At 33.4% G+C, this 10,801-nt stretch overlaps 1 pseudogene; it reads left to right on the top strand.

Moving 5' to 3' along the window:
- Positions 1 to 203: 203 nt before the first annotated feature.
- On the top strand, positions 204 to 9,523 carry LOC116564143 (annotated as a pseudogene).
- Positions 9,524 to 10,801: the final 1,278 nt, after the last annotated feature.

Below are 10,801 nucleotides of genomic sequence, written 5' to 3'. Positions count from 1 at the left end.
TCACAGAAAGCAGAGTCAGTTTTGCCACTCTGGAGAATAGGAGAGGGAGAATTATGGAAGAATGCAATTATTGGCAGAACTGAGATGGAAAATATTACTCGATAGTTGCATAAACATGAGAAAATTTGAGATTTTCTCCAGTGCTCTTAAGCTGGCACAGAGTTATAAGAAGTCCTGAGAATGTTTTTAATGGACTATGGGCTATGACGGATCATAATGAGCAGGAAAAGAGAGTAAAGGTGTTTGGAGAGAAGTAAAGAAGTTGAGGAAGCAGGTTCCAGAAAGCTCTGGATGACTAAAGCAAACTTAGTGAATTCGGAAGCTGAGGCTGAAGAATAGGGGTTTCAAATTATTATGTCAAAGAAAAAACAATGTTAGGTAATAACAGAATCAAGAAGCAGACAAGGTTATAGAGAAGATGAGGCCAAACAATCGGTATGCTAAAAAGTTGAATCTGTCTTGAATACACATAGGAATGGTGAGTTTGGGGTGGAGAAGAAAGAAATCAAATTAGGAGAAGGAAACAAAAAGTGAACAGAGAGAACAATAAATGTTATCAATGAGAAGCCATAGAGACTGATGGAGGCCGATGATAGGAGCACAGGTTTATAAAAGTAAGGGTCAATGAAATGGAAACATAAGTGGAAGTGAGAAGGATGATAATTACCCTTCCTACCGACACTTGTCAATTATTTCATTCAACCATTAATTGATTTACTTTTTTTTTTGTATATTCATTTTTCCTTGGTAATTAAGATATGTTCATTAATCACTTACTATGTGCCAGGTTCTCAGAAAAAAATTTAAAGTTAAAGAAATACTTCTGCTTTGGGTTTTAATAATTTATGATGTCTAAAAAGAGTGATAAATCAGCATTAGTGCTATAACAAAGGTCTTTGCAGAGGGCCCTAGGAAAACAAAGAGGAAAATTATATGGGTATAAAAAAAAAGCTAGTCATAAAAAGTACAGGGAGGATATTGGGGAGTTGCATTGATCAAATATTAAGTAAATTATATAACTTATTAATTATTTTATTGACTATTTTACTTGAAAATTGAATCCTGAGTAGGATTTCACCATGTAAATAGAAAAAGGCATAAGAACATAAGAATTCATTTAGGAAAAGACTTTCAGTAAATTTAGAAAATAGCTATTTCGAAACGTAGTCTCTATATTATTAAAAAATTATATGTTTGTAAATAAGTAGATCTCAACTTCATCAGAATAAAATTGCTAATAATTACTGAAGTTTAATAAAGCAATGCCTTTTGCTCAGTGCATTGAATTTGAGACCTATATTCATGCCCTTTTGGGACCCAGGTGATCTGCAGTTTACTTACCTATAAATTTTTTTTAACTTCTGTATACTTAATAGTCAAACTTATCTTTGAACCAAGATGGATATTAACACATTCTCACTAGATCACGTTTCTGTATGATAGTCTTTCTTCTTGAGTTCTAATTAAATGATTTCCTCTTCTTTCATTGTTAAAGTTTTCCAAAGAAAATTTCTTTATCAAGATACTTGTATGCTGGTATGTTTAGTCATTTCTTTTAGTTGCATATGAGAAAATTTTAAACATTCTCTGAAACATTTTCATTCATCCACAAGAAAAAAAATGTACAAGGTGCTTTGTTATTTGACAGAATCAGTTGTTCTTAGTCTTATGTGCCAGTTAAAATGTGAAAGCTCTTTCCTAGTATCTTTTTTCCTTAAATCTAGGATTAGCAATTTTAATTTGAACTGTTAAATTCATAGACCTTCAACTGGCAGAAGACAGCTGTGGAGTAGATGACAGAAGTTAGTACATTTTTTGCAGATATATTTTAAAGATATTTAACAACTGAATAAAATATTTTTTATGAATAAGAAGACTATTTCTTGCAGTTATTTTTCTGAACTAAAGATGCTTTCTCTTTAAATTTTTCAAAAACAAAATATTAATAGCACTAAATAAAATTTTCTTTTGGTCCTCACACTCCTAATTGTTAGGCCTGTAATATAATCCAGACAAAACTGAGGTAGGAGACCAGAAGGGAGTCTTTCCTGGGTCTGACAGGATGAAGTTAAAAAAAACCTGGTAAAAACAAGCAGATGGTGATGAAAGTAATTCCTAGTTTCCCTCATTTCTCATCAGCATAAAAGGCTCCCACCAGCACCATGACAGCTTACAAATGCTGTGGCAACGACCAGGAAGTTATTATCCCTTTCCTTAGCAATGACCCATAAATTATTGCCCTTTTCCTTGAAAGTGCTAAATAACCCACTCCCCAATTTGCATCTTAATTTGCATGTAATTGAAAGTGGGTGTAACTGGGTGTAAATATAGTTGCCAACAGCCCATAAGTTTTGTACTCTGGGCCCACTGTCTATGAGTTAAACTGTTTCACAAGGAGCAGCACTGTTCAATAAAAGATTGCTATCTAACACCATCAGCTTGCCCTTGAATTCCTTCCTGGATGAAGTCAAAAGCTCTCTGAAGCTAAGTCAGAATTTTGGAACTCACCTATCCTGCATTAAAGCTATAGACCTTCTACTGCACTAAAACATCATGTATTCAATTACAGATTTAGAGAGCATGTTCTAGGACTGAAGCTACTATGCTCAGTCAAAATTGATTAGATACAAAGTTTTTGTTAGTTTTGTTTAAAAGTTTTAAACGTTTTCTTCCTGTTAGATATGGAGAACTTTCTGCCACCTAAGGATTAAACATAAGAGAAAAATTTTGTCATATCTGCTCATTTTTAATCTCCATTGATTTACAGATATTTTAGCCAAAGTTATTTATAAATTATAATCCTGAACCAACAAATCTCATCTTCAGAAATTAAATCATTGCCAATATCATCTGCATCATCATTTTATTGAAACCACCCTTTCAAGTTCCCTTTAAATTCTGTATAACCACACGTTCTTTCATTCTCAGGCTCCTCAAATTTTATATGAAATGTGGTTCTGCCTCAGTGCTTTGGCTTAATAAGTTCCCTTTTTCTTTCTACACTATACAATACTGTCCTCCTCTATTCCTATCTAAACCCTTCTCCAACTGGAAAGTAACTAATTGCACTTTCTTTAAGTCACATCCTTGGTAAAGCTTTTCTTGATCCACCCCTACTGCCCTCACCATTAGGCAATATTGATAGACTCTTAGTTGTTACTCACATAACTAATTTTTACTAATTATGTGAATTAGTTATGTCTATTAGTTAGCTGAGTTAGCATGTTTAATTTATTGTATTTATTAGACTCTATAATAGATAAGTGACTGGAGGAAATGGAGATGGTTAGTTAATTGTTCTGAGCCTTAATTCACTCTTCTATTACAGAGAAAATTAAGGTTAGTAGCTCCCAACTCAAGTTGCTGTGCTAATCAAAATGCTCATAGTAATAGTCACGTAATAATGACTCCATAAATGCTTTTCCTTATTTCTCATGTGATTGTGTTGCTTTTGGTCATTACTACCAGTAGTAATATAGTAGTAGTAGTAGCAGTGTGGTAATGTAGTGGTAGTAGTAATGAAGCAGGAGCAGCTGTGAGAAACAGACTTCTCGGACACCAAACTAGGAAGGAAGAGGTTTTATTATGGCCCGGGAGCAAGGCAACAATTTGTCTAACCACCAAGCTCACCTAACAAGGAGAAGCTCTGCCTTTATATTAGCTTATACTCTAGATATTACACATGAAAGAGCCTTAGGTTCACAGCCTTAGAAATTACAAGTCAAAGTGTCTTGGATTTACAGTTTTAGAAATCACATATGAAAGGTCTTGGGTTTACAGCTTTAGAAATCACATATGAAAGGGTTCTGGTTTCCGGATGGAGGAGTAGGGTGGGGGTTTGATCTTGTTTAAGTAAAAACAATGTCTTTCGGAGAGATTTTTCCACACCATGCCTGCTATTTACAGGAAGGCGATTTAGGAGGCGCCAGTTGGCCAGCCTTTTCTTCTATTGAAATGCTGTGCAGAAGTCAAGGAAGAGGTGATCTTAGATGCCTGGGTCTCCTTCCTCACCAATAGTAGTTATAATAGTAGTTTTATGTTCTTGAGGGCAGGGACAGAGTTCTAGTCAGTTTTTTAAAACCCAGTACCTGATCCAATTCCGATAACATACAGAACTTAAATAGTAATTTTCTTTAAAAATGAGCTACTGAATTCATGATTAAACTTGAAAGGCATGATGGGTGACTTTCTCAAGGTGATTCCTACCCTTCAAGTTTTACAGTTATGCTAGAAAGCTGACTTGTGCTGACAAATGACTAAAACACAAAAATAATAGAAAAACTACAGAATAGTAACTACAAATTTCAGCATAAACACCAGTAGGAAGTGCCCCAAAATTTTGCTTTGGAAATAAGGGAATCATTCAGTGAAGTGGCAAATGCTCTTTAATGCTGCAGAGTAAATATCTCCAGGAATGAGGTATAGGGATTTCCATCTTTTAAACCCAGCATAATTTATGCAACTAATACTTGGGAACCGTTAGTATAGAAGCAATGGGAAGCTATTTTCAGTTACTCAGACCACAGTGTACATCTCCTTGCAAAAAACTTTACTGAGATAAATTGTAAACATTAATAGGTGATAAGGTAAAAAACCCAGAAGGCCCAGATGTGAGTATCTACAGCATGGGAAATAAATTAACACCCAGAAAATTACATTACTACCTTCTCTGTTTTGTGTGAAATTGGCTTTCTTAATGACAGATCATGTAATATTATTAGCATCAAATATTTATAAAGCATATTTTAAATTAATTTATGTTTACTATATGACAAAAACAAAAATAAATAAAAATGGGCTGGTCTATTGAAAAATAGTGTATGAAACACAAGACTGTGAAATCCCCAGTGAAAATACAGATCATAAGAAAGTTTATAAAGTAGTAATTTATCAGTTGTTTGCAAGTTAGTAAGGTAAAGTTGAAATAGGGATGGAAAGTGTCCACAAGTTTCAGAGGCTCTCCTGTTAAGAGATTTAGAACAGGATTAGTGTCGCAAGCATCATATCATGGGGAGGCTCATAATTAACTGAAAACAAACATGAGATTAAGCTATATAAGATATGTAATTTTCTAGAAAACTTGTATTTGTGAGTTTGTAATCTTTTCTTGTTAGAAAATAGAACATAGTTCTTAATAAGGATGTTTGCTCAAATTACATGTAAAACAGTCTTAGGTTTGAGTAAGCTTGATAAAGTATAGAAAACTGAAGAGGAAATACTCTTTGACCTTTCATTTCACCTTAATACAGGGACACCCGGAAGACAAGAACATTTAAAATAGCAAATACAAAATAGAAGACGTTTTGAGAGCCAAAACAGCCAGAGATTTTCCAATAGCATACCAGTCAGAACCTTGTGAACAGCTATCTAAAAACCAAGGCTTTAAACAGAAAAAAAAATGCTTGGGAAAACTCTGAGTTAATCTTGAAAAAACAAAAAAAGGAAATATATTAAAAATTTGAAAAATTTTAAATTGTCAGAACACATCCATTTTTCCATAAGTAATCAAATTTTCTTAACTTTTTATTGAAATATAATATATAGTCAGATATAGAAATCATATTAAACAGCTTGAGGAATTTTCACAAGAAATGAAAAAAACTAGATAGAGAACTCACTAGATGATGAAATCTAGCATTACCAGAATTCTACAAGTTTACATTGTACTCCTTTTAAATACCACTCAACAAGGATAATTTTTATTTTTCTTGCATCCAGAAACAAAAACGTGTCGTGAATCCTATAGAACGAACTCTTTTTGTTCTAATTTCTTTCATGCGATAATATACTTGTAACATTCAAACATTTCATTTCATACAGTTTTAGTTAATTCCTTTTCATTGCTATATAGAATTCCACCATCATATAAAACACCATAATTTATGTGTCCAATCAGCTATTCAGAATCATTGAGTGTTTTCTAGTTTTAGAGTATTACCCTTGGTGTCACCATGACCATTCTGATATGTGTTTGTTGATGAAATGTCTGTTGATGAACATTATTTATATGGTAAATATGCACATGGAATATATTCTGATATATACCTAGGAATAGAATTGTAGGAATATAGAGTAAGCATACATTCAACTTTGGTGGATACCACCAAATAGTTTTACAAAGTGGTTGAACTATCCATGAAACAGTGGAGAGTTCCAGTAGCTCAATATCCTTGCCTACATTTGGTATTTTCCATAATTTTAAAAATTTTGTTTAAAAATTTTAGTGGTTGTTTTCATGCAATTAATTTGCACTTTTTTATGACTGATACAATTTAGAACATTTTTTTTTTAATTTAGAACATTCTTTATGCTTGTTGTTCATTTGGATATGCTGTGCTATATTTAAAAACAAAGTCTGTTTTTGCTATTGAGTGAAGCTGTTTAGGTATCCTGAATATAACTCCTTTGTTAGATGAAGGTATTGGAACACCTTCTCTCATTCTGTGGACTACATTATACTTTTATTGGTATCATGTGACGAACAGAAGTCCTTAATCTTAATACTGTTCAGTACACCAATTTTTCATTTATATCATGTCCAAAAGTTTCTTTGTAATCAATCACTCCCCCATTCACCACCTCTGACAACCACTTCCTGGGGTTTGTAACTATGATTCCAATTTCTGTCACTATCGTTTTGCCTTTCCAGAATGTCATGTAAACAGGATCATAAAACTTTTAGCTGTCTGTGTTTTGATTCTTTTGTTTCTCTTTTTCTACTTTTTCTGCATGCAACTTTGAAATTCAGTAAGCTATTCATTTTATTTTTATTTTCTTCATTCTAATAGAAAATTACTGATTTTGATTTCAACTTTTTTGTATATTTTTATTGCTACATTATCCACTTATAAAACTTTGCATATAATGAAGATATGCATTCTTGGAGGGAAAATATGGGTATCCTTGCTTATTGAAGTGATATACACTGTTTTTAAAATAACACATCATAGCAATATTGAAAGCTATATGTTTGGTCAACCAAAATTGACTCTGACCAAAGGGCATAGGCATCAGTCAAAACATCATGATAGTACAAATGACATGATTACTGGTTTTGCCTTTGCATATTTGTACCCATTTATGTCTTATTAGTTTCTAACATATTTACCAATATTTTTATTCTCAAAACCAGGGAAAATCTTGAATCAAATCAAGAAATATCTTTAGCAGAAGATATTTGCTTCAGATTATTCTATAAAGAAGGGCATAGAGGAGGGCCTCCTAATAATTCTATAATCAGTTTGGTGTCACTCATCCCATGTCTGAAGAAAACTCCTCAAAAAAGGAAGGAGGAATGCTCACATGACAGATACATCAACATACTGTAGATCTTCATGATTTTCAAATTCCATATTTGCAGATTTGCCTACAGACTAAAATTTTTTGTGACCCCAAAATCAACACTTGAGGCTGCTTTGGTAATTCACATAATGTGAAGTAGAAAAAAAATTGTGTTGTCAGGCAGGCATGTTCCCAGATAAGGTGAAACAGGGCAATGCTCCGCTTTCTTGTTTTAGCTCTCATACTTCAAACAAGTGTCCTTTACACAGTCTATTTAACGTTACATTTTTTTTTTCCATTCCTGTGTTCTTTGTTGGTGATCTTCCTATTAAAATGATCCCCAAACTAAAGTGCTGTTTAGTATCCTTAAGCATAAGAAAGACACATCTCCAACCATCTGATCTTTGACAAACCTGAAAAAAACAAGCAGTGGGGAAAGGATTCCCTATTTAATAAATGGTGTTGGGAAAACTGGCTAGCCATAGGCAGAAACCTGAAACTGGATTCATCCCTTACACCTTTTACAAAAACTAACTCCAGATGGATTAAAGATTTAAATATAAGACCTAATACTATAAAAACCCTAGCAGAAAACCTAGGCAATATCATTCAAGACATATACATGGGCATGGGCAAGGACTTCATGACAAAAACACCAAAAGTACTGGAAAAAAAAAGCCAAAATAGACAAATGGGACTAATTGAACTTAAGAGTTTCTGCACAGCAAAAGAAACTATCATTACAGTGAACTGGCAACCAACAGAATGGGAAAAAAATTTGTGTAATCTACCCGTCTGACAGAGGGCTAATATCCAGAATCTACAAAGAACTTAAACACATTTACAAGACAAAATCAAACAACGCCATCAAAAAGTGGGCAAAGTACATGAACAGACACTTCTCAAAATAAGACATTTATACAGCCAACAAAAATATGAAGAAAAGCACATGTACTCCAGAACTTAAAGTATAATAAAAAATAAATAAAATAAAATAAAGTATTTAGAATATTATTGAGGATGTACTTTCAGGAGATAAAAACATCAGTTAAACTTAGAGCTTCATAAGTTATGCACACATGTTAAAGTTTATAGCATAATCACTAAAGGAAAAGAAACAGTGAAAACATTGCAAAATTTAACAGGGGAAGTTGGATTTTTAAAAACAATTGATCCAAAATAAGCCAAAATTGAACATAAAACATAGAAAGAGTTAATAAATGGTAAGCACCAACAGGGTGATAGAAATACCATATTACGAAACACAATAAGTAAAAAGAGACTAAATTCTCCAGTTAAAGAGAAGAAATTGAAAAAGCATGTAGTAAAACAAAATCCAGCTATATATTGTCTAGAAGAGATATATACCAAAAAAAAAAAAAAGTTGATCATCACTGGTTATTAGAGAAATGCAAATCAAAACCACATTGAGATATCATCTAATGCCGGTTAGAATGGCGATCATTAAAAAATCAGGAGGCAACAGATACTAGAGAGGATGTGGGGAAATAGGAACAATTTTACACTGTTGGTGGGAGTGTAAATTACTTTAACCATTGTGGAAGACAGTGTGACAATTTCTCAAGGATCTAGAAATACAAATATCGTTGGACCCATCAATCTCATTACTGGGTATTTACCCAAAGGATTGTAAATTATGCTATTATAAGGACAGTTAAGATTTGGTTCAGGAACCAGTGATTCAAATGGAAAAAGCAGCAGTGGCAGCAGCAATAAGCAACACAACCAAACCAAATCCTTCTATTCAAGAAGAATGTGCCCACCTCCCTGAGAACATCCAATCATTTCTTATGCTTTTTCTCCTGTGGTTTCAGATTTCTATAGCTCCTTTCCTCCTCATCCCTTAGACCCTTCCAATTGGGCATGGAACTCTACCTTTACTGAGAGTCCCACAAGTGATTTCCAAATGCAAGATACTCAGTGGGAGAAGCTGGTGGCCTGAGTTCCTGCTTTGTACTTTGATGATTATGACATATCCCAAGTCATAGAACTGTACAATCTTCCTGATGAGAATGAGATATCCAGCTCTTCTTTCCAGTCTGTATCAGTATCTCTCACTCACAAAGTACCAGGTAGGAGAACTGGGTTTCTCTCTCAGCACTTTGCTGGTTCAGCTGTAGGACTATCTCTCACACAAACCTGGCCCAGTATGACAAGCCAAGGCTCTGAAGCCTACAGTCTAACAGACAGCCTGGAATTGCAGAAAACCTCCAAATGGTAGAGTTTGAACTTCTCTGACCAGAGTACTAATAAATATGGACCATTTAGAAAAAAAAAAAAAAAAAAAAAAAAAAAAGACATGTACATGTATGTTTATTGTGACACTGTTCACAACAGCAAAGACTTGGAACCAACACAAATGCTCATCAATGATAGACTGGATAAAGACACATATACACCGTGGAATATATGCAGCCATAAAAATGATGAGTTCGTGTCCTTTGCAGGGACATGGATGAACTTGGAAACCATCATTCTCAGCAAGCTGACACAAGAACAGAAAACTAAACACCACATGCTCTCACTCATAAGTGGGTGTTGAACAATGAGAACACAATGACACAGGGAGGGGAACAGCATACACCTGGGCGTGTTGGGGGGTGGGGACTATGGGAGGGATAGCAGGGTATGGGGGTATAGGAGAGGCATAGCATTAGGAGAAATACCTAATGTAGATGATCATGTGATGGATGCAGCAAACCACTATGGCACGTTGATACCTATGTTCTGCACATGTACCCCAGAACTTACTGTATAATAAAAAAAAGAAAGCTATAATAATCCTAATGAGGAAAGTACATGTGTTAGATAAACTACATTCAGGCATGAGTTTTAGTGCTACTGATCATGTTCAATGTTAATTAATCAATGGTATATATTTAAAATACATATTTAAATAAAAACACACCAAAAAGCAAAGTTACATATTGATCAGTTGATGCCAGCATTGTAGCAAATGTTCACAGGAGCTTAATCCTATATTTATTTCTCCTAGAGGAAATGATTCAGTATTTGCTAATTTAGTGTTCACAATGACTTTCTAGAATTTAACTACTGTGAATAATGAGAATCAACTATATTTATAAATATAATTGATTTTTTAAAAACTTAACCAAATGTGTTACAACTTAAAAAAGCAAAATGAATATAATTTTCAGGGAGAAATTTTTTAACAACCGTTGAATAATATATTTAATTAATATTAATCATCAACATCACAATGTTAATATACTAATCTAATGAGACCTTTGTGTATAGATGAAAAATTTTAAATTTCAGAGTAAGTTGAATGTCACTTTTTTTGGTTACTAATTATCTTTTTGTGCAAGCACCACATTACCATCTATTAACTCTTACGCGATTGCAATGATAATAATATCTGCAATATAGATATTTTAAATTATTTATAACTGAAAAATGTATGGTAAGCAAGTAAGTACTAAGCATAATTTCGATCTAAGAATGTTGTCATTTTTTAAAAGTAGGTGATTCATTGATT

The sequence above is a fragment of the Sapajus apella genome, unplaced genomic scaffold (genome assembly GCF_009761245.1).
Source record: "Sapajus apella isolate SASKATOON/1434 unplaced genomic scaffold, GSC_monkey_1.0 scaffold36, whole genome shotgun sequence".
In the NCBI taxonomy this organism is placed as follows: Eukaryota; Metazoa; Chordata; class Mammalia; order Primates; family Cebidae; genus Sapajus; species Sapajus apella.
The sequence above is the reverse complement of the archived record's forward strand: the minus strand, read 5'-3'. Positions and strand labels throughout refer to the sequence as shown.